Genomic DNA, 26,207 nt, shown 5'->3' on the forward strand with positions numbered 1-26,207 from the left:
TGGACTACTGAATATCAGCTCTGAGCACAAAGGTACAACACAAAGAAAGAAACCAGGAGTTCTGTTTCAGTCCTGCTCCCAGCAGGGAGAAAGCAAGGCTGATGGGGGGAAAAAAAAGATTTCTGGAGTTGGCTGAGTTCAGTTTGCTGGAAAAGGGCTGTGCCGAAAAAAAAGGGGCGTGCCCAAAGAAAAGGGGCATACAGAGCCAGATACCAACTCCAGCTCTTGACTGACAAACCCAGGAGGCTGGGACAAGCTCTTAGAACAGCTTTTTCTTTTTCTTTTCTTTTTTTTTTTAAGCAGCCCATTAAAGAAACCAGCCAGCATTCTTCAACTATTAAAGAAAGCAGCCAGCATTCTCCATTTTTAGCCCTACACCAGGCAGGGGCAAAAATAGAGTTGAATGAAAGATAAAATAACCAATCAGGTAGAGGAGGTAGTTCCTTAAAGGGCATAACTTCCCCCCAAAAAATGGAGGGGTGGGGAACAGAGCCCAGAACAAGTGGCAAATGGCATCTCTCATTCAGAGAATTTAGACCCCAGGGCTGGGATATCACCAACAGTTTCAATCTACAAAAAGTGGTGCCCAGGATGTCTCAAACACACTCCGGCAGGGGCAAAGTGGGGATGCTCGAGAGTCCTGTAACTTTTCCAACCACTGGGGAACAGGGGGCTGAAGAGCAGTTCCTCCCCAAGAAAAGCAGAGGGACAAGGCTCAGCACAGGCGGTGAATATCATTTAGAGAATTCAGACCCCAGGAGCTGGGAAAACAGAAACAGTTCAAACCCACCTCCCCCTTAGCCTCTGTCTCAACCATGCCCCTGGCAGAGGCGGGGTCTGCTGAAAACTAAAGGCACAGTACCACTTTGGGCATGTGGGGAGAGGCAGGCTGACAAGAGCCATCTGCTGTGCAGGACAGGAAAAGCAGAGAATGAGGAGGTTTCAAAGGAAAGACTGGCACCCTCCTGGGTCTCATCCCCAGGGAACCTTGATATCAATCTACACCCCCTTTATGAGCCCTGGACTTGTCTTGTCTGGGTAAAACTTACTAGGGTAGGTCGTCTCTGGGGGGACCCTCCTCCCAGAATCAGCTGTCCAGGTAAAAGTTGTTAGAGGTAACAAAAAGAGTGTTGAAAACATATAGAAGCAAAAAACAAAAACAAAAAACAAACAACAAAAACAAATCAACATTCCCTGAGGAGGAAGAGAAAAGAGGAAGCTTTCTCCTGGGGGAAAACAACTGCACAAAAAAGGCCAATCTCAAAAAAACAAAAAAAAACAAAAAAAAAAACATTCCATATACATAGGGGCAAGAATCAGAAAAATAAGAGCTGAAAAAATTCTGATCAGTTAAACAGGAGCTATGCTCTCTAGCAGAATAAGGTGAATCAAATATCGAAGGATAGAGAACGAAGCCAACCAAAACAAAACTCCAAACAAAAGAGAGAAAACAACCTCCAGAATAAATTAATCAGGAAAAGTAGATGCCTAGACACCAGCAAAAAATCACAAGACACACTAGAAAGCACAAAGATACAGCCCAGTCAAAGGAATAAATTAAAAATTCAGATGAGATACAGGAGTTGAAACAACTAATTAAAGATGTTTAAACAAATTTTTAGATCAATTCAATGAGTTGAAGGAAAATGTGGCAAAAGAGATTAAGAATAGAAAGAAGACACTGGGTTAATAAAAAGTAAAATTTGGAAGCTTACAAAAAAAAACCAGATAGACAGTATGAGAATAAAACGCACAACAGAAGAGATGAAAAACACAATGGAGACTTACAACAGAAGATTTGAAGAGGTAGAAGAAAGGATTAATGAACTAGAGGAAAATATAACAAATTTTACAAAAGAACAGACAGGAAAAAGAATGGAAAAATTTCAGCAGGGTGGCAAGGAATTGAATAACACAAAGCACGAGAAAATACGTGTTTGGGCATCCCAGAAGGAGAAGAGAAAGGAAAAGGGGCAGAAAGAATAACTGAGGAAATAATAGCTGAAAAATTCCCATGTCATATGAAAGACATCAAATTACAGGTATAAGAAGCAAAATGTACCTCAAACAGAATGCATCTGAATAGACCTACTCCAAGATACTTACTGATCAGACTGTCAAATGCCAAAGACAGAGAGAGAATTTTGAAAGCAGCAGGAGAAAATGATACATCACATAAAAGGGAAACTCAATAAGACTAGGTATGGATTTCTCAGCAGAAACCATGGAGGCAAGAAGGCACTGATATGACATATTTAAGATACTGAAAGAGAAAAACTGCCAACCAAGAATTCAATATTGGGCAAAACTGCCTTTAAAAATGACGGAGAGTTTAAATTATTTATGGATAAACAGACATTGAGAGAGTTCATGAACAAGAGACCTCTTTATAAGAAATACTAAATGTACCACTACAGGCAGACAGGAAAAGACAGGATAGAGAGGTTTGGAGAAGAGGGTAGAAATGAACACTATCAGGAAGGGTAAAAAGAGAGAGAGGAAAAAAATATCACATAAAAAATCCAAAAGAAAAAATGGTAGGAGAAAGTACTGCCCTTACAGTAATAACATTAAATAGTAATGGATTAAACTCAGGCAAAAAGGACAAAAAAAAAAAAAACAGGATCCATCTATATGCTGTCTACAGGAGACTCCCTTTAGGCACAAGGACAAAAATAGGTTGAAAGTGAAAGGTTGGAAAAGATGTTTCACACAAACAACAACCAGGAAAGAGCAGGGGTAGCTATACTAATACCAGACAAATTAGACTTTAAATGTAAAAGTTAAAAGAGTCAAACAAGGACAATATGAATTATTAAAAGGGACAACTCATCAAGATTAACAATCTTAAATATTTTTACACCTAACCAGAGTCCCCAAAATACATGAGGCAAACACTGACAACAGAAAAGGGAGAAACAGACACCTCTATAATAACAGCTGGAAACTTCAACACACCACTTTAATCAATGGATAGAACATCCAGACAAGGATCAATAAGGAAACAGAGATCTTGAATAATATGATAAATGAACTACACTTACAAATTTACAGAACACTGCACTGCACAACAGCAGTGCATTTCTCTCAAGTGCTCAGGGATGATTCTCCAGGATAGACCACATGTTGGGTCACAAAGCAGGTCTCCATAAATCTAAAAAGATTGAAATTATGCAAATTACAGTCTCAGATCATAATGGAATGAAGTTGGAACTCAATAAAAGTGGAGGGGAAACTAAGATGGCAGCTAGCTGAGACAGGGCGAAAAAAACACCTCCGTGAAAAACACTAACTAAAAACCAGAAAGTGACCCAGAATACCGGTTACAGCAATGCGTCAGCTGGACGAGGGCTCCTAGCTCCAGAGGGGCCGTACACTTGGTGAAACCGGGAGTCGACATTCTGAAACGAGTAAGCTGGCTGGAAGACCCGCAGCGGCGTGGTGGTCTGGGGAAGCCAAGGTTCAGCATTTGGAGACCAGATGGCTCTTTTTTTTTAAAAAAAAGGGAAAAACCCAGGAGAGCCTCCAGCTGCGATTGTGGGAACTACACAGTAAAACACAGCAAGAGGGGGCTGGGCTGGCCTCTCGGTGTCTGGCCGGGAAGATAGCCCGCAGCAGATACCCTTGGGTCCGGGGGAATGGAGGGGAGAACTGGAGGCAGAAAGAAACCCTGCGGCTAGCAGCTGGCCCCCCGGAGGGCTGGATAAACTCCTGCCCAGGGCCGTGCCCACAGCCCAGAGCCCCGCCAGTTGTCCCGGAGCTGGGAAGGAGGAACTGTGCGAGGAGGAGGGGTCTGAGACACTCCATTCAGCCATTTTTGCTTCAGGCTGAGAGCGCGCACCCACATGGCCCAGTGGCCTGGGGCTTCCCTTGAGGGATGGCACGCACTGGTGACGTAGCACGGCATTCCCTCGGCTGAACTCCTGGAGGATCACGGCTGGGAGGGGGGACCCGCTCGGAGAACCCAGGGACGCTACGCCAAGTCCGGTGGTTTGTGGATCAGCAAGAGAGAGGGTCTGGGGCTGAACTGAAATGAAGCCTTAGACTCTTGTGGCGGCCTTGAATCTCTGGGATCCTGGGGGATTTGAACATTAAAACCGCCCTTCCTCCCTGGCCACCCGTACACACGCCCCAAATTCAGGGCAGACGGCTCCAGCAACACATCCAAACTGAGTTCTCCAACTGAACCCACAAGAATCATTTCCACACACAATGCAGGAACAAGGTTGAGAACTGACTTCAGGGATACAGGTGACTCACAGACACCATCTGCTGGTTAGAGAAAGTGTACGTCACCAAACTGTGTTTCTGAAAAATTAGATCGATATCCCTTTTTTTTTTTTTTTTTTTTTTTTACAACTTGAAAGAACCCTATCAAGCAAAACAAATGCCAAGAGGCCAAAAACAACAGAAAATCTTAATTCATATGATAAAACCACAACATATGGAGAATCCAACTCCAAACACACAAATCAAAATATCGGAAGATACACAGTACCTTGCAAAATTAATCAAAGAACTACAATCGAGGAACGAAAACATGGCAAAGGATTTAAAGGACATCAAGAAGACAATGGCCCAGGATATAAGTGACATAAAGAAGACCCTAGAAGAACATAAAGAAGACATTGCAAGAGTAAATAAAAAAATACAAGATCTTATGGAAATAAAAGAAACTGTTGGCCAAATTAAAAAGACTCTGAATATTCTCAATACAAGACTAAAGATTCTGGACACTCATAGTACAAGACTAGAGGAAGTTAACAACGAATCAGTGACCTGGAAGATGACAGAATGGAAAATCAAAGCATAAAAGAAAGAATGGGGAAAAAAATTGAAAAAATCGAAATGGACCTTAGAGATATGATAGATAATATGAAACGTCCGAATATAAGACTCATTGGTGTCCCAGAAGAGGAAGAAAAGGGTAAAGGTCTAGGAAGAGTATTCAAAGAAATTGTTGGGGAAAACTTCCCAAATCTTCTAAACAACATAAATACACAAATCATAAATGCTCAGGGAACTCCAAATAGAATAAATCCAAATAAACCCACTCCGAGACATATACTGATCACACTGTCAAACACAGAAGAGAAGGAGCAAGTTCTGAAAGCAGCAAGAGAAAAGCAATTCACCACATACAAAGGAAACAGCATAAGACTAAGTAGTGACTACTCAGCAGCCACCATGGAGGCGAGAAGTCAGTGGCACAATATATTTAAAATTCTGAGTGAGAAAAATTTCCAGCCAAGAATACTTTATCCAGCAAAGCTCTCCTTCAAATTTGAGGGAGAGCTTAAATGTTTCACAGACAAACAAATGCTGAGAGAATTTGCTAACAAGAGACCTGCCTACTGGAGATACTAAAGGGAGCCCTACAGACAGAGAAACAAAGAAAGGACAGAGAGACTTGGAGAAAGGTTCAGTACTAAAGAGATTCGGTATGGGTACAATAACGGATATTAATAGAGAGAGGGGAAAAATATGACAAACATAAACCAAAGGATAAGATGGCTGATCCAAGAAATGCCTTCACGGTTGTAACAATGAATGTAAATGGATTAAACTCCCCAATTAAAAGATATAGATTCGCAGAATGGATCAAAAAAAATGAACCATCAATATGTTGCATACAAGAGACTCATCTTAGACACAGGGACACAAAGAAACTGAAAGTGAAAGGATGGAAAAAAATATTTCATGCAAGCTACAGCCAAAAGAAAGCAGGTGTAGCAATCTTAATCTCAGATAAAATAGACTTCAAATGCAGGGATGTTTTGAGAGACAAAGAAGGCCACTGCGTACTAATAAAAGGGGCAATTCAGCAAGAAGAAATAACAATCGTAAATGTCTATGCATCCAATCAAGGTGCCACAAAATACATGAGAGAAACACTGGCAAAACTAAAGGAAGCAATTGATGTTTCCACAATAATTGTGGGAGACTTCAACACATCACTCTCTCCTATAGATAGATCAACCAGACAGAAGACCAATAAGGAAATTGAAAACCTAAACAATCTGATAAATGAATTAGATTTAACAGACATATACAGGACATTACATCCCAAATCACCAGGATACACATACTTTTCTAGTGCTCATGGAACTTTCTCCAGAATAGATCATATGCTGGGACATAAAACAAGCCTCAATAAATTTAAAAAGATTGAAATTATTCAAAGCACATTCTCTGACCACAATGGAATACAATTAGAAGTCAATAACCATCAGAGACTTAGAAAATTCACAAATACCTGGAGGTTAAACAACACACTCCTAAACAATCAGTGGGTTAAAGAAGAAATAGCAAGAGAAATTGCTAAATATATAGAGACGAATGAAAATGAGAACACAACATACCAAAAAACTATGGGATGCAGCAAAAGCAGTGCTAAGGGGGAAATTTATAGCACTAAACGCATATATTAAAAAGGAAGAAAGAGCCAAAATCAAAGAACTAATGGATCAACTGAAGAAGCTAGAAAATGAGCAGCAAACCAATCCTAAACCAAGTACAAGAAAAGAAATAACAAGGATTAAAGCAGAAATAAATGACATAGAGAACAAAAAAACAATAGAGAGGATAAATATCACCAAAAGTTGGTTCTTTGAGAAGATCAACAAGATTGACAAGCCCCTAGCTAGACTGACAAAATCAAAAAGAGAGAAGACCCATATAAACAAAATAATGAATGAAAAAGGTGACATAACTGCAGATCCTGAAGAAATTAAAAAAATTATAAGAGGATACTATGAACAACTGTATGGCAACAAAGGGGATAACGCAGAGGAAATGGACAATTTCCTGGAAACATACGAACAACCTAGACTGACCAGAGAAGAAATAGAAGACCTCAACCAACCCATCACAAGCAAAGAGATCCAATCAGTCATCAAAAATCTTCCCACAAATAAATGCCCAGGGCCAGATGGCTTCACAGGGGAATTCTACCAAACTTTCCAGAAAGAACTGACACTAATCTTACTCAAACTCTTTCAAAACATTGAAGAAAATGGAACACTACCTAACTCATTTTATGAAGCTAACATCAATCTAATACCAAAACCAGGCAAAGATGCTACAAAAAAGGAAAACTACCGGACAATCTCCCTAATGAATATAGATGCAAAAATCCTCAACAAAATACTTGCAATTCGAATCCAAAGACACATTAAAAAAATCATACACCATGACCAACTGGGGTTCATTCCAGGCATGCAAGGATGGTTCAACATAAGAAAAACAATCAATGTATTACAACACATTAAAAACTCGAAAGGGAAAAATCAATTGATCATCTCAATAGATGCTGAAAAAGCATTTGACAAAATCCAACATCCCTTTTTGATAAAAACACTTCAAAAGGTAGGAATTGAAGGAAACTTCCTCAACATGATAAAGAACGCACAGCCAGCATAGTACTCAATGGTGAGAGACTGAAAGCCTTCCCTCTAAGATCAGGAACAAGACAAGGATGCCCGCTGTCACCACTGTTATTCAACATTGTGCTGGAAGTGCTAGCCAGGGCAATCCAGCAAGACAAAGAAATAAAAGGCATCCAAATTGGAAAAGAAGAAGTAAAACTGTCATTGTTTGCAGATGATATGATCTTATATCTAGAAAACCCTGAGAAATCAACGATACACCTACTAGAGCTAATAAACAAATTTAGCAAACTAGCGGGATACAAGATTAATGCACATAAGTCAGTAATGTTTCTACATGCTAGAAATGAACAAACTGAAGAGACACTCAAGAAAAAGATACCATTTTCAATAGCAACTAAAAAAATCAAGTACCTAGGAATAAACTTAACCAAAGATGTAAAAGACCTATACAAAGAAAACTACATAACCCTACTAAAAGAAATAGAAGGGGACCTTAAAAGATGGAAAAATATTCCATGTTCATGGATAGGAAGGCTAAATGTCATTAAGATATCCATTCTACCCAAAATCATCTACAGATTCAATGCAATCCCAATCAAAATTCCAACAACCTACTTTGCAGACTTGGAAAAGCTAGTTATCAAATTTATTTGGAAAGGGAAGACACCTCGAATTGCTAAAGACACTCTAAAAAAGAAAAATGAAGTGGGAGGACTTACACTCCCTGACTTTGAAGCTTATTATAAAGCCACAGTTGCCAAAACAGCATGGTACTGGCACAAAGATAGACATATAGATCAATCGAATCGAATTGAGAATTCAGAGATAGACCCTCAGATCTATGGCCGACTGATCTTTGATAAGGCCTCCAAAGTCACTGAACTGAGCCATAATGGTCTTTTCAACAAATGGGGCTGGGAGAGTTGGATATCCATATCCAAAAGAATGAAAGAGGACCCCTACCTCACCCTCTACACAAAAATTAACTCAAAATGGACCAAAGATCTCAATATAAAAGAAAGTACCATAAAACTCCTAGAAGATAATGTAGGAAAACATCTTCAAGACCTTGTATTAGGCGGCCACTTCCTAGACTTTACACCCAAAGCACAAGCAACAAAAGAGAAAATAGATAAATGGGAACTCCTCAAGCTTAGAAGTTTCTGCACCTCAAAAGAATTTCTCAAAAAGGTAAAGAGGCAGCCAACTCAATGGGAAAAAATTTTTGGAAACCATGTATCTGACAAAAGACTGATATCTTGCATATACAAAGAAATCCTACAACTCAATGACAATAGTACAGACAGCCCAAGTATAAAATGGGCAAAAGATATGAAAAGACAGTTCACTGAAGAGGAAATACAAATGGCCAAGAAACACATGAAAAAATGTTCAGCTTCACTAGCTATTAGAGAGATGCAAATTAAGACCACAATGAGATACCATCTAACACCGGTTAGAATGGCTGCCATTAAACAAACAGGAAACTACAAATGCTGGAGGGGATGTGGAGAAATTGGAACTCTTATTCATTGTTGGTGGGACTGTATAATGGTTCAGCCACTCTGGAAGTCAGTCTGGCAGTTCCTTAGAAAACTAGATATAGAGCTACCATTTGATCCAGCGATCGCACTTCTCGGTATATACCCGGAAGATCGGAAAGCAGTGACACGAACAGATATCTGCACGCCAATGTTCATAGCAGCATTATTCACAATTGCCAAGAGATGGAAACAACCCAAATGTCCTTCAACAGATGAGTGGATAAATAAAATGTGGTATATACACACGATGGAATACTACGCGGCAGTAAGAAGGAACGATCTCGTGAAACATATGACAACATGGATGAACCTTGAAGACATAATGCTAAGCGAAATAAGCCAGGCACAAAAAGAGAAATATTATATGCTACCACTAATGTGAACTTTGAAAAATGTAAAACAAATGGTTTATAACGTAGAATGTAGGGGAACTAGCAGTAGAGAGCAATTAAGGAAGGGGGAACAATAATCCAAGAACAACAGATAAGCTATTTAACGTTCTGGGGATGCCCAGAAATGACTATGGTCTGTTAATTTCTGATGGATATAGTAGGAACAAGTTCACAGAAATGTTGCTATATTATGTAACTTTCTTGGGGTAAAGTAGGAACATGTTGGAAGTTAAGCAGTTATCTTAGGTTAGTTGTCTTTTTCTTACCCCCTTGTTATGGTCTCTTTGAAATGTTCTTTTATTGTATGTTTGTTTTCTTTTTAACTTTTTTTTTCATACAGTTGATTTAAAAAAGAAGGGAAAGTTAAAAAAAAAAAGAAAAAAGAAAAACAAGGAAAAAAAAAAAAGATGTAGTGCCCCCTTGAGGAGCCTGTGGAGAATGCAGGGGTATTCGCCTACCCCACCTCCATGGTTGCTAACATGACCACAGACATAGGGGACTGGTGGTTTTATGGGTTGAGCCCTCTACCATAAGTTTTACCCTTGGGAAGACGGTTGCTGCAAAGGAGAGGCTAGGCCTCCCTATATTTGTGCCTAAGAGTCTCCTCCTGAATGCCTCTTTGTTGCTCAGATGTGGCCCTCTCTCTCTGGCTAAGCCAACTTGAAAGGTGAAATCACTGCCCTCCCCTCTACGTGGGATCAGAAACCCAGGGGAGTGAATCTCCCTGGCAACGTGGAATATGACTCCCGGGGAGGAATGTAGACCCGGCATCGTGGGACGGAGAACATCTTCTTGACCAAAAGGGGGATGTGAAAGGAAATGAAATAAGCTTCAGTGGCAGAGAGATTCCAAAACGAGCCGAGAGATCACTCTGGTGGGCACTCTTACGCACACTTTAGACAACCTTTTTTAGGTTCTAAAGAATTGGGGTAGCTGGTGGTAGACACCTGAAACTATTAAACTACAACCCAGAACCCATGAATCTCGAAGACAGTTGTATAAAAATGTAGCTTATGAGGGGTGACAGTGGGATTGGGAATGCCATAAGGACCAAACTCCACTTTGTCTAGTTTATGGATGGATGTGTAGAAAAGTAGGGGAAGCAAACAAACAGACAAAGGTACCTAGTGTTCTTTTTTACTTCAATTGCTCTTTTTCACTCTAATTATTATTCTTGTTATTTTTGTGTGTGTGCTAATGAAGGTGTCAGGGATTGATTTAGGTGATGAATGTACAACTATGTAATGGTACTGTAAACAATCGAAAGTACAATTTGTTTTGTATGACTGCGTGGTATGTGAATATATCTCAATAAAATGATGATTAAAAAAAAAAAAAAAAAGAAGGGAAAGTTAAAAAAAAAAAGAAAAAAGAAAAACAAGGAAAAAAAAAAAGATGTAGTGCCCCCTTGAGGAGCCTGTGGAGAATGCAGGGGTATTCGCCTACCCCACCTCCATGGTTGCTAACATGACCACAGACATAGGGGACTGGTGGTTTGATGGGTTGAGCCCTCTACCATAAGTTTTACCCTTGGGAAGACGGTTGCTGCAAAGGAGAAGCTAGGCCTCCCTATATTTGTGCCTAAGAGTCTCCTCCTGAATGCCTCTTTGTTGCTCAGATGTGGCCCTCTCTCTCTGGCTAAGCCAACTTGAAAGGTGAAATCACTGCCCTCCCCTCTACGTGGGATCAGACACCCAGGGGAGTGAATCTCCCTGGCAACGTGGAATATGACTCCCGGGGAGGAATGTAGACCCGGCATCGTGGGACGGAGAACATCTTCTTGACCAAAAGGGGGATGTGAAAGGAAATGAAATAAGCTTCAGTGGCAGAGAGATTCCAAAACGAGCCGAGAGATCACTCTGGTGGGCACTCTTACGCACACTTTAGACAACCCTTTTTAGGTTGTAAAGAATTGGGGTAGCTGGTGGTGGATACCTGAAACTATCAAACTACAACCCAGAACCCATGAATCTCGAAGACAGTTGTATAAAAATGTAGCTTATGAGGGGTGACAATGGGATTGGGAAAGCCATAAGGACCAAACTCCACTTTGCCTAGTTTATGGATGGATGTGTAGAAAAGTAGGGGAAGGAAACAAACAGACAGAGGTACCCAGTGTTCTTTTTTGCTTCAATTGCTCTTTTTCACTCTAATTATTATTCTTGTTATTTTTGTGTGTGTGCTAATGAAGGTGTCAGGGATTGATTTAGGTGATGAATGTACAACTATGTAATGGTACTGTAAACAATCGAAAGTACAGTTTGTTTTGTATGACTGCGTGGTATGTGAATATATCTCAATAAAAAGATGATAAAAAAAAAAAAGAAAAGAAATAACAAGGATTAAAGCAGAAATAAATGACATAGAGAACAAAAAAACAATAGAGAGGATAAATATCACCAAAAGTTGGTTCTTTGAGAAGATCAACAAGATTGACAAGCCCCTAGCTAGACTGACAAAATCAAAAAGAGAGAAGACCCATATAAACAAAATAATGAATGAAAAAGGTGACATAACTGCAGATCCTGAAGAAATTAAAAAAATTATAAGAGGATATTATGAATAACTGTATGGCAACAAACTGGATAATGTAGAAGAAATGGACAATTTCCTGGAAACATATGAACAACCTAGACTGACCAGAGAAGAAATAGAAGACCTCAACCAACCCATCACAAGCAAAGAGATCCAATCAGTCATCAAAAATCTTCCCACAAATAAATGCCCAGGGCCAGATGGCTTCACAGGGGAATTCTACCAAACTTTCCAGAAAGAACTGACACTAATCTTACTCAAACTCTTTCAAAACATTGAAGAAAATGGAACACTACCTAACTCATTTTATGAAGCTAACATCAATCTAATACCAAAACCAGGCAAAGATGCTACAAAAAAGGAAAACTACTGGCCAATCTCCCTAATGAATATAGATGCAAAAATCCTCAACAAAATACTTGCAAATCGAATCCAAAGACACATTAAAAAAATCATACACCATGACCAAGTGGGGTTCATTCCAGGCATGCAAGGATGGTTCAACATAAGAAAATCAATCAATGTATTACAACACATTAACAAGTCAAAAGGGAAAAATCAATTGATCATCTCAATAGATGCTGAAAAAGCATTTGACAAAATCCAACATCCGTTTTTGATAAAAACACTTCAAAAGGTAGGAATTGAAGGAAACTTCCTCAACATGATAAAGAGCATATATGAAAAACCCACAGCCAGCATAGTACTCAATGGTGAGAGACTGAAAGCCTTCCCTCTAAGATCAGGAACAAGACAAGGATGCCCGCTGTCACCACTGTTATTCAACATTGTGCTGGAAGTGCTAGCCAGGGTAATCCGGCAAGACAAAGAAATAAAAGGCATCCAAATTGGAAAAGAAGAAGTAAAACTTTCATTGTTTGCAGATGATATGATCTTATATCTAGAAAACCCCGAGAAATCGACGATACAGCTACTAGAGCTAATAAACAAATTTAGCAAAGTAGCGGGATACAAGATTAATGCACATAAGTCAGTAATGTTTCTATATGCTAGAAATGAACAAACTGAAGAGACACTCAAGAAAAAGATACCATTTTCAATAGCAACTAAAAAAATCAAGTACCTAGGAATAAACTTAACCAAAGACATAAAAGACCTATACAAAGAAAACTACATAACTCTACTAAAAGAAATAGAAGGGGACCTTAAAAGATGGAAAAATATTCCATGTTCATGGATAGGAAGGCTAAATGTCATTAAGATGTCAATTCTACCCAAACTCATCTACAGATTCAATGCAATCTCAATCAAAATTCCAACAACCTACTTTGCAGACTTGGAAAAGCTAGTCATCAAATCTGTTTGGAAAGGGAAGATGCCTCGAATTGCTAAAGACACTCTAAAAAAGAAAAACGAAGTGGGAGGACTTACACTCCCTGACTTTGAAGCTTATTATAAAGCCACAGTTGCCAAAACAGCATGGTACTGGCACAAAGATAGACATATAGATCAATGGAATCGAATTGAGAATTCAGAGATAGACCCTCAGATCTACGGCCGACTGATCTTTGATAAGGCCCCCAAAGACACTGAACTGAGTCAGAATGGTCTTTTCAACAAATGGGGCTCGGAGAGTTGGATATCCAAATCCAAAAGAATGAAAGAGGACCCCTACCTCACCCCCTACACAAAAATTAACTCAAAATGGACCAAAGATCTCAATATAAAAGAAAGTACCATAAAACTCCTAGAAGATAATGTAGGAAAACATCTTCAAGACCTTGTATTAGGCGGCCACTTCCTAGACTTTACACCCAAAGCACAAGCAACAAAAGAGAAAATAGATAAATGGGAACTCCTCAAGCTTAGAAGTTTCTGCACCTCAAAGGAATTTCTCAAAAAGATAAAGAGGCAGCCAACTCAATGGGAAAAAATTTTTGGAAACCATGTATCTGACAAAAGACTGATATCTTGCATATATAAAGAAATCCTACAACTCAATGACAATAGTACAGACAGCCCAAGTATAAAATGGGCAAAAGATATGAAAAGACAGTTCTCTGAAGAGGAAATACAAATGGCCAAGAAACACATGAAAAAATGTTCAGCTTCACTAGCTATTAGAGAGATGCAAATTAAGACCACAATGAGATACCATCTAACACCGGTTAGAATGGCTGCCATTAAACAAACAGGAAACTACAAATGCTGGAGGGGATGTGGAGAAATTGGAACTCTTATTCATTGTTGGTGGGACTGTATAATGGTTCAGCCACTCTGGAAGTCAGTCTGGCAGTTCCTTAGAAAACTAGATATAGAGTTACCATTCAATCCAGCGATTGCACTTCTCAGTATATACCCGGAAGATTGGAAAGCAGTGACACGAACAGATATCTGCACGCCAATGTTCATAGCAGAATTATTCACAATTGCCAAGAGATGGAAACAACCCAAATGTCCTTCAACAGATGAGTGGATAAATAAAATGTGGTATATACACACGATGGAGTACTACGCGGCAGTAAGAAGGAACGATCTCGTGAAACATATGACAACATGGATGAACCTTGAAGACATAATGCTGAGCGAAATAAGCCAGGCACAAAAAGAGAAATATTATATGCTACCACTAATGTGAACTTTGAAAAATCTAAAACAAATGGTTTATAATGTAGAATGTAGGGGAACTAAGAGTAGAGAGCAATTAAGGAAGGGGGAACAATAATTCAAGGAGAACAGATAAGCTATTTAATGTTCTGGGGATGCCCAGGAATGACTATGGTCTGTTAATTTCTGATGGATATAGTAGGAACAAGTTCACAGAAATGTTGCTGTATTATGTAACTTTCTTGGGGTAAAGTAGGAACAGGGTGGAAGTTTAGCAGTTATCTTAGGTTAGTTGTCTCTCTCTTACTCCCTTGTTATGGTCTCTTTGAAATGTTCTTTTATTGTATGTTTGTTTTTTTTTTAACTTTTTTTCATACAGTTGATTTAAAAAAGAAGGGAAAGTTAAAAAAAAAAAAGAAAAACAAGGAAAAAAAGATGTAGTGCCCCCTTGAGGAGCCTGTGGAGAATGCAGGGGTATTTGCCTACCCCACCTCCATGGTTGCTAACATGACCACAGACATAGGGGACTGGTGGTTTGATGGGTTGAGCCCTCTACCATAAGTTTTACCCTTGGGAAGACGGTTGCTGCAAAGGAGAGGCTAGGCCTCCCTATGGTTGTGCCTAAGAGCCTCCTCCCGAATGCCTCTTTGTTGCTCAGATGTGGCCCTCTCTCTCTGGCTAAGCCAACTTGAAAGGTGAAATCACTGCCCTCCCCTCTACGTGGGATCAGACACCCAGGGGAGTGAATCTCCCTCGCAACGTGGAATATGACTCCCGGGGAGGAATGTAGACCCGGCATTGTGGGACGGAGAACATCTTCTTGACCAAAAGGGGGATGTGAAAGGAAATGAAATAAGCTTCAGTGGCAGAGAGATTCCAAAAGGAGCCGAGAGGTCACTCTGGTGGGCACTCTTACGCACACTTTAGACAACCCTTTTTAGGTTCTAAAGAATTGGGATAGCTGGTGGTGGATACCTGAAACTATCAAACTACAACCCAGAACCCATGAATCTCGAAGACAGTTGTATAAAAATGTAGCTTATGAGGGGTGACAATGGGATTGGGAAAGCCATAAGGACCACACTCCACTTTGTCTAGTTTATGGATGGATGAGTAGAAAAATAGGGGAAGGAAACAAACAGACAAAGGTACCCAGTGTTCTTTTTTACTTCAATTGCTCTTTTTCACTCTAATTATTATTCTTGTTATTTTTGTGTGTGTGCTAATGAAGGTGTCAGGGTTTGATTTAGGTGATGAATGTAGAACTATGTGATGGTACTGTAAACAATCGAAAGTACGATTTGTTTTGTATGACTGCGTGGTATGTGAATATATCTCAATAAAATGAAGATTAAAAAAAAAGCCTCATTAAAAAAAAATATTGAATATACTCAAAGCACATTCTCCAACCACAATGAAATACAAATAGAAGTCATTAATTTTTGAACTGCAACTCCACTGTTTACTTCCTACATGATATAAAATACACCAACTCTAAGGAGAAATCAGCGGTTTTCAACTCAATGTAAAACATGTAACTTTAGACAACTATATAAAGGTGAGGGAATGGAGGACTATAGGAACATAGTTTATGTGCCCTATTGAAGTGAAGGTGGTATCAAAGAAAAACAAGATTGATATGGATTTAAGAGGCTAATTTTAAGCCCCACAGTAAACATAAAGAAATTATCAGAGAATATAACCATAGAGATGACAAGCAGAGTTTGGGTTAAGAGAAATGGGGAAAGGGGCAATGGGGAGTTAAGAAATGAGTGTAGGGTTGCTGTCTGAGGTGAGGGGAAATTTCTAGTGATGGATGGTGGGAAAGAGCATTACAACATTCTAAATGTGATTAACCCCACTAATGAAAGGCTAGGGAGGGGGTGGAATGGGAAGATTTAGGTTGTATATATGTTTCCACAACTGAAAAAAAAAAAAAAAGACAGTCTAACTAGATGACAATTGAATGCTAAGGATGAACTTGGATGGGATTGGAGGATAGAGGACAGGTGGCTCAAAGGGACACAGTTGAGATGTAAGGAAAAGGAAATATAGAATGTAAGCTTTGTATCATTGTTAAATCTATTGTACTTCTTAGCTGCGCTTAATGGAATTGCATAAAAGAATGTTCATGGGAAGTGTATACGTGAATTATAGTGTAAGTTCAAGAATGTGTGCAGCTAACTCTCATATGTTCAGAAGACAGAGCAATAGATGATGGATGATAGATAGGGAGGGAAAGAAATAGTAATGTGACAGCATGTTAAAGTTGGTGGATTGAGCTATCGGGGGAGGCAGGTCAGAGTATGATGGAATTCTGTGTATGGGGCTAGTATTGTAGTATTGTTTTTTCAACTGTTCCTATAACTTTGAATTTATTTCAAAAAAAAAAAAAAAAACATAGTAAAAAAAAAAAGTGGAGGGCTGGAAAATTCAAAAAGATATGGAGGCTAAACAACTCACTCTTAAACAACCAATGGGTCAAGGAAGAAATAACAAGAGAAATCAGCAAGTATCTTGATGCAAATGAAAATGAGAACACAGCATTATCAAAACTTATGGGATGCAGCGAAGGCAGTGCTGTGAGGGAAATTTATTGCCCTAGAAGCCTATATTAAAAAAAGAAGAAACCAAAAATTGAGGAGTTAACTGTTCACCTGGAGGAACTAGAAAAAGAACAGGAAACTAACCCCAAAGAAACAGAGGGAAAGAATTAACAAAGATTAGAGCAGAAATAAATGAAATTGAGAACATGAAAACAATAGAGAGAATCAACAAAACCAGAAGTTAGTTCTTTGAGAAAATCTGTAAAATTGATGGACCCTTAGCTAGGTGGACAAAGGAAAAAGGAGAGAGGATGCAAATAAACAAAAACAGAAATGGGAGAGGGAACTTACTAATGACCCCGCATAAATAAAGAGATAGAGAGGATACCATGAGCAACTGTATGCTAACGAACTAGACAACTCAGACAAAATGGACAACTTCCTAGAAATACATGAACAACCAAAACTGTCTCAAGAAGAAACAGAAGACCTCAACAAACCAATCACAAATAAAGAGACTGGATCAGTCATCAAAAACCTCCCAAGAAAGAAAAGTCCAGGCCAGATGGCTTAAAAACTGAATTCTACCAAGAATTCGAGAAAGAATTATTACCTATCCTGCTCAAAACCCTCCAAAAATTTGAAGCGGGAAAGCTACCTAACTCATTCTATGAAGCCAACATCACCCTAATACCAAAGCCAGACAAAGATACTACAAGAAAAGAAAATTACAGAACAATCTCTCTAATGAATACAGATGCAAAAATTCCAACAACATACTTGCTAATCAAATCCAGAAGCACATTAAAAGAATTATACACTGTGACCAAGTGGGTTTTATTCCAGGTATGCAAGGGTGGTTTTCAACACAAAAAATTAAGTAACATAACGCATCACAAATCAAAAGGGAAAAACCAGGATCATCTCAATTGGTACAGAAAAAGCATTTGAAAAATTCAGCATCCTTTCCTGATGAAAACCTTCAAAGGACAGGAATAGAAGAACTCCCACAACATGATAAAGGGAATATATGAAAAGGACATAGGTACATCATACTTAATGGGGAAAGACTGAAAGCTTCACTCTAAGATCTGGAACAACAAGGATGCCCACTGTCACCACCATTATTCAACACTGTGCTGGAAATTCTAGCTAGAGCAATTAGGCAAGAAAAGAAACAAAGGCATCCAACTGGAAAAAGAAGTAAAACTTGCACTGTTTGCAGATGACATGATCCTATATGTAGAAATCCAAAAATCTACAGCAAAGCTACTAGAGCTAATACGCGAGTTCAGCAAAGTGGCAGGATACCAGATCAACATGCATAAATCAGCATTCTATACATGAGTAATGAGCAATCTGAGAAGAAATCAAAAAAAATTCTATTTACAATAGTAACCAAAAAGAAACAAATACTTAGGAATAATTTAACCAAAGATAAAGACCTATAACCTATACACAGAACAAAGAAACATTGCTAAAGAAATCAAGGAAAACCTAAATAAATGGAAGGATATAACCGTTATGGATTTAAGACTAAAAGGTGTCAGTTCACCCAAAATATTTATAGATTCAACGCAATACTAATCAAAATCTCAACAACTTACCATGCAAAAATAGAAAAACCAATAATCAAATTTACTTGGAAGGACAGGGTGCCCGAATACCTAAAAACATCTTGAAAAAAACACAGTGATGCTCGAGATCTCACACTAACTGTCTTTAAAGCATATTACAAAGCTACGGCGGTCAAAACAGCATGGTACTGGCATTAAGATAGATACATTGACCAATGGAATCAAATTGAGAGCTCAGAAATAGACCTTCTCATCTACGGACAATTGACTTTTGACAAGGAGGCCAACTCAGCTCAACTAGGACAGAGCAGCCTCTTCAACAAATGGTGCTTGGAGAACTGGATATCCATATTCAAAAGATGAAAGAGGACCACTAGTTCACATCTTATACAAAAATTAACTCAAAATGGATCAAAGACCTAAACATTAAAGCTAAGACCATAAAATTCTTAGAAGAAAATGTAGGGAAATACATTAAAGATCTTGTGATAGGAGGTGGTTTCCTAGACCTTACACCCAAAGTGAAAGCAATGAAATAAGATAAATGGGATCTCCTCAAAATTGAATACTTTTGTGCATCAAAGGAATTTGTCAGAATAAAAAGCCAGCCTACTCTATGGGAGACAGTACTTGAAAACTATGTTTCTGATATGAGCTTAATATCCAGATATATAAAGAGATCCTAAAACTCAACAACAAAAAGAGAAAAACCTAATTTAAAAATCGGCAAAAGACACAAAGAGACACTTTTCCAAAGAAGAAATTCAAATGGCTCAAAAGCACATGAAAAGATGGCTCAAATTCACTGGCTATTATGGAACTGCAAACCAAAACTGTGAGATATCATCTCGCACCTACCAGAAAGGCCATTATCAAAAAAACAGAAACCTACAAGTGCTGGAGAGGATGTGGGAAAGAGGCACACTTATTTACTGTTGGTGGGAATATAGAATGGTGCAAACACTCTGGAATCCAGTATGGCGATTCCTCAGAAAACTTAGTATAGAATTGTCACATGATCCAGCAATCCCATTACTATGTATATATTCAGAGAAATGTAAGATAGGGACACGAAAGGACATTTTCACATTGATATTTATAGCGGCATTATTCACAACTGCCAAGAGATGGAAAAGCCCAAATGTCCATCAATGGACCAGTGGATAAAAAACTGGTATACATATGATGGAATATTACACACCTGTAAGACAGAATAAAGTCATGAAGCATGCAACAATGTGGATGAATCTTAAGGACATTATGTTGAGTGAAATTAGCCAGAAACAAAAGGACAAATACTGTGTGGTCTCACAAATATAATCTAACTATAATGAGCAAACTCTGTGAGTTAAAGTTGAGAACACAGGTTATCAGAAGATAGAAAGAGGGTAGAGTTTAGGCACCCAATGCTGAAGGAGTAGAGAATGTTCAACAGCATTAATTTTTTTTTTTTTAAGTTTTAATTTTTTTTACTATGTCAAGTCTAAACTAATGATTCTGAAACCTGGCTACATATAAGAAAAAGAAGCAGTTTAAAAACATAGAGTCCTGGGTTCTACCACCATCTTCCTGGAGCAGAATCTCCAGATTTCTGGTGCAGGGATCTGTATTTTTTAAGACATTCTGCAGGCTTTTTTTTTTCTATAGTTTGCAATAGGTATGTACTTTTTTCCTTCATGCCTCTGTATCATTAACTTCTAGTTATAGTGTCATACATTTGTTCTAGTTCATGAAAGAGATTTCTAATATTTGTATAGTTAATCACGGACATTGTCTACCACAAGATTCACTGCTTTATACATTCCCATCTTTTAACCTCCAGCTTTCCTTCTGGTGACATACATGACTCTGAGCTTACCCTTTCCACCACCTTCACACATCTTTCAGCACTACTAGTTATTCTCACAACATGCTACCATCACCTCTGTCCATTTCCAAACATTTAAGTTCACCCTAGTCGAACATTCTGCTCATAATAAGCAACTGCTCCCCATTCTTTAGTGTCATTCTATATCCTGGCAACTTATATTTCATGTCTATGAGTTTACATATTATAATTAGTTCATATCAGTGAGACCCTGCAATATTTGTCTTTATGCATCTGTCTTACTTCACTCAATATAGGGCCCTCAAGGTTTCCTCATCAACCCATTTATTTTAAGATGGTTTTGTTCACATGCCATACATTCCATCCTAAGTAAACAAATGTCAGTTCCTTGTATAGTCATGTATTTATGTATTCAGCACCATCACCACTAGCTATGTAAGGACATCTCCATTTCTTCCCAAAAAAGGAAGAAGAGTCAAAGAAGGCAGAGAGAGAAAAAAAAAGAAAAGAGAAAGAGGGAAAACAAAAAACATGACAGCTAGAAAGCAAGAAAAGGAAAGACAGCATTAATCTTAAGTATAATAGTCAGACAACATCACCAATGCCAGGAGTCCCATACCCTTCCCCTATGTCTGCCCCCCATATGCATTTAGCTTTGGTATATTGCCTTTGTTATATTAAAGGAAGCATAATACAATGTTTCTGTTAATTATAGTCTCTAGTTTGCATTGATTGTATTTCCCCCCAATCCCACCCTGTTTTTAACACCTTGCAATTTTGACATTCATTTGTTCCACCTCATGTAAAAACATATTTGTACCTTTTATTACAATCATTGAGCACCCCCCTACATTTCATTGAGTTATACAGTCCCAGTCTTTACCTTTCATCTTTTGTTCTGGTGTCACACATGGTCCTAACTTCCTCTTTCAACCATTTTCACAGTCATCTTTGTTCACTGTACTTACATTGCTGTAAGTACTATCTCCCAAAATTGTTTTCTAAACTTCTCACTCCTGTCTTTTCCTTTCTTTCTGCATTACTTCCTTTAGTGTTTCCTGTAGAGGAGGTATCTTGTTCACAAACTGTCACTGTCTATTTGTCAGAGAATATCTTAAGCACTCCCTCATATTTGAAGGACAGATTTGCTGCATATAGGATTCTTGGTTGGTGGTTTTTCTCTTTCAGTATCTTAAATACATCACACCACTTCCTTCTTGCCTCCATCGTGGAGAAATCCTCACATAGTCTTATCAAGCTTCCTTTGTATGTGATGGTTCACTTTTCTCTTGCTGCTTTCAGGATTATCTCTGTCTTTGATGTTTGAAAATCTGATTATTAAGTGTCTCGGTGTAGGCCTATTCAGATCTATTCTGTTTGGGGATATGCTGCACTTCTTGGATCTGCAATCTTATGTCTTTCATAAGAGATGGGAAATTTTCATTGATTATTTCCTCTATTATTGCTTCTGCCCCCTTTCCCTTCTCTTCTCCTTCTGGGACACCAATGACACGTATATGCCTGCTTTTCGTTTTGTCCTTAAGTTCCCGGAGACCTTGCTCATATTTTTCCATTCTTTTCTCTCTCTGTTCTTTTGTGTGTAGGCTTTCAGGTGCCATGTTCTCCAGTTTCTGAGTGTTTTCTTCTGCCTCTTGAGATATGCTGTTGTATGTTTCCACTGTCTCTTTCATCTCGTGTTGTGCCTTTCATTTCCATAGTTTTCTGCCAGTTGGTTTTTCGAACTTTCAATTTCTCTACCTTATGTTTGCCTGTTTTCATTATACAGTTCATCTCTTTTGCCGTATCTTCCCTAAACTTTTTGAATTGATTTAGAATTAGCTGTTTAAATTCCTGTATCTCAGTTGAAGTGGAAGTTTGTTCCTCTGACTGCATCATAACTTTATTTTTCTTAGTGTAGGTTGTAGTTTCTGTTGTCTAGGCATGGTTTCCTTGGCTACCCCAATCAGGTTTTCCCAGACCAAAACAGGCTCCGGTACCAGAAGGAAGAAACATTCATTATCTGGTTTCCCTGACCATGTCTTAGAAAATTGGTACACCTTGTGAGACCTCAGGTCACTGTGCTTTTCTGCCCAGCAGGTGGCACCTGTCAGACTGTAACTCCAGACTGGTGTAAGGAGTTGTGGCCTGTGGCTGTTTTCCCCCAGGCTCCGGGGTCTGGATCTGAATGGAAGGTGGGTAGTAGAGCTGGGCCCCACCTCTTTCCTCTTAGGGAAGACAGTCCCCCTAGGGAGAGGTCATCAGCATTTGAACCGTCTCTCTCTGCATGTGCCATCCCCACCCCACTCTGGGTCAGAGAGCTGGGAACTGAAAATGGCTGCAGGTTTCTCCACTGAGCCGAAATAGGGACAGAGAGCCCCCTTCAGGGCCAGTCCACAGCCACCCTCTGGCTCCCCAAGATCAGCCGCCACCCAAAGCCTCTGTTTGCTTGTAGGGGATTCATAGCTTATATCGAGCAGTCCACGTTTGTCAATTAAAACCCCAGCTGGAGCTCAGCTGAGCTGCACTCACCTGCTCAGAGAGAACTGCTCTCCAGCACCATGAGGCCCCGCAGTTCGGGCCGTGGGGGGAGGGGGCTCATGGCTTGGATACGCAGTTTCCACCCACAGACTTCATGCTGCAGCCTCAGGCACCCCTCCCAATCCAGACAGGTGCATGATGAGTGGACGGCCATGCCCGTCCCCCCGCAGTCACTCCGGATCATTCACCATTTGCTCCTGGTTGTCCACCAGCCGTTCCAGGGGGACCAACCTGCCCCCCACCCCTCTCCACGCCGCCACCCTAGGGCTGTGTGCCAATCTGACTGTACTATGTCCCCCCAAAATGCCAGTATCTTTGATGCAATCCTGTGTGAGCAGATGTATTAATGTTGATTAGACTGGAATTCTTTGAATGTTCCATGGAGATGTGACCCACCCAACTGTGGGTGATAACTCTGATTAGATAATTTCCATGGAGGTGTGGCCCCACCCATTCAGCATGGGCCTTGATTAGTTTACTAGAGCCCTACATAAGCTCACACAAAAGGAACAAGCTTGCTACAGCCAAGAGGGATATGGTGAAGAATGCACAGGACCTGAGAGAGGAGCTTCAGCTTACAGAGACATTTTGGAGATGACCTTTGAAAGCAGACACCAGCTGCATGCCTTCCCAGCTAACAGAGGTTTTCTGGATGCCATTGGCCATCCTCCAGTAAATGTGCCCAACTGTTGATGCATTACCTTGGACACTTTATGGCCTTAAGACTGTAACTGTGTAACCAAATAAACCCTCTTTATAAAAGCCAATCCATAATCTGGTATTTTGCATCCCGGCAGCATTAGCCAACTGGAACAAGTCTCTATCCAGGATTAATTTTAAAGATCCAGAAATGAATAGCACAATACTATGTGATGGTTACACAATACTGTAAGCATAATGAACAAAGCTGAAGGTAAATATGGTTGAAAGAGGAAAGCTAGGGGTATTTATGACACCAGAAGGAAAGAGGGTAAAAACTGGGGCTGTATAACATAGCAAAACTGGAACCTAGAGTGGACAAGATGGTGACAAAATGTACAAGTATAAGAAAGTGTTTACCTGAGGGAGAACAATTGAATGTAACCACTGCAAGGTGTTAAAAATGGGATAGTATATGGGAAAAAGAAAATATTTAATGCAAACTAAGGTCTATGGTCTACAGTAACATTGTAGTGTTTTTTTCATTATTTGTTACAAAGGCAATTTACCAAAGCTAACTGTTAATAAGGGGGATTTAAGGGAAAGGTATGGGATTCTTGTCGTTTCTCTTTTTTCTCTTCTTTCTTTATGGAAGAAATGAAAATATTCTCATACAGATTGTGGTGCTGAATGCATAATTATGTGATTATGCTGAGAACCACTGATTGTACACTTAGGATGATTGTACACTTAGGATGGATTGTATGGTATATGAAATAAAACTGCTTAAAAAAATAAACAGAGATAGAAGTGCTGGAGAAGAAGTGAAGAAGGAGATGTACCTATTCAGTGTTAGTGGGGAAGTGAAATGGTACAGCCCCTCTGGAGGACAGTGTGGTGGTCCACAGGGAGGCTAAGTATAGGGATGCCACATGATCCTGCAATCCCATTATTAGACAAAGACTTGGAAGAACTAAAAGCAGGGACATGAACAAGCATTTCCATACTAATTTTTAAGAAGGCATTATTCACATTTTGAAATGGATGGAGGTGATCTAAGGGCAGATTGACTGATGAACAGAAGGGTGAATTGTGGTATACACATACAACAGAATATTAAGCAGCAGCAGGAAGGAATAAAGTCGTGTGGCATGCAACTAGGTGCATGAACCTTGAGGACAAGTAATGTATGGTGTCACTAATATGAACTAGCTATAATGAACAAACTCTGAGAACTGAATTTTAGTGCACAGGTTATCAAGAGATAGAAGTGGGCAAATAACGGATAATTAATGATTAACGAGTACAGAATGTTCAAATAAGACCCACTGTTAAGGTTCCTAGATTGTCAGCTCTTACAGCAATCACATCTATTCCTGAGTTTTAACTATTTCTAAATTCTGAGATGCTATGCTCTTTATGTATAACCTGGTAGCTCCCTGGAACACTGGATATCTGTGTGACATCTAAGACTCTTTAGAATTCTGCAGCTGTGAAAGTCAGCGTTACTCCATATAGCAATTGTTAAAAAAGCTGAAAAGAGACCTCAATTAGAGATATGAATGAAACTGATCTGGTTAGGATTAAGGCAAATCACACTAAAGGGTAAAAGACAATACTGACTGTGTTTTAAAACTTTAACATCTGTGTGACATCAAAGGAAGAGATGTGTATTTGGTGCAAAATTTAGATTTTCTGTAGCACACTATCTAATTTAACTTGTATGATCTGTTTACTTGAATACCATAATTATATGGAAGCTTGAATAGGGAGTGAGATCTTGTTGGTTTGTAAAGGTTAGTGTGATGCCTAATACATCCCAGAGTAATTTGGTAAAGAACAAAAAGGTTTTTGCAAAAGCCCCCTTGAGGGGACTGGAGAAAAATGTGGGAAATATTAAACCATCCCCACTTGTCGAATTCCTGATACACTTACAAGCATTGGGGGACCTACCACTTTAGATAGGCCAAGCCTCAATCTTGGGGCGTGCCCTTATGAAACTTACTCCTGTAAAGGAGAAGCTAAGCCTACTTACGTTTAACAAGATTGATTGTAAAGGTTCAGAAATGGATAGCACAATACTGTGTGATGGTAGCACAATATTGTAAGTATAATGAACAAAGCTGAGTGAGAATATGGTTGAAAGAGGAAGGGAGGAAGGCTAGGGGCATGTATGGCATCAGAAGGAAAGACAGAGGATAAAAACTGGGACCGTTAACTTAGTGAACCTAGAGTAGACACTGATGGTGGGTTAATTGTATAAATTTTAAGAGGGTTCTTACATGAACTAGAACAAACATATGTCACTATTACAAGGTGCTAATAATAGGGTGCTACATGAGAAAAAACACAATTAATGTACACTAAGGTCTATAGTTAACAGTAACATTGTAATATTTATTCTTTAATTAATTGTAAGAAAGGCACTCTAACAAAGCTAAATGTCAATAAGATGGGATATTAAGGGAAGGGTATGGGATTTTTTCCTTTGGAAGAAATGAGAATATTCTCATACTGACTGTAGGCAGTGAATGCGTAACTATTTGATTATATCAAGAGCCCGCTGATTGTATCACTTAGGATGGACTGCATGGTGTGTGAATAAAACTGTTTAAAAAACTAAAAACATGCCTTCAAACAAAAAAAAGT

At 39.1% G+C, this 26,207-nt stretch overlaps 1 protein-coding gene across 1 annotated transcript in view; it reads right to left on the reverse strand.

Annotated features, from left to right (window-relative positions):
• CNOT6L (CCR4-NOT transcription complex subunit 6 like) overlaps positions 1-26,207 on the reverse strand; it is a 176,602-nt gene that overhangs the window by 13,711 nt on the left and 136,684 nt on the right.

Source organism: Choloepus didactylus, chromosome 3 (genome assembly GCF_015220235.1).
Source record: "Choloepus didactylus isolate mChoDid1 chromosome 3, mChoDid1.pri, whole genome shotgun sequence".
NCBI lineage: Eukaryota > Metazoa > Chordata > Mammalia > Pilosa > Megalonychidae > Choloepus > Choloepus didactylus.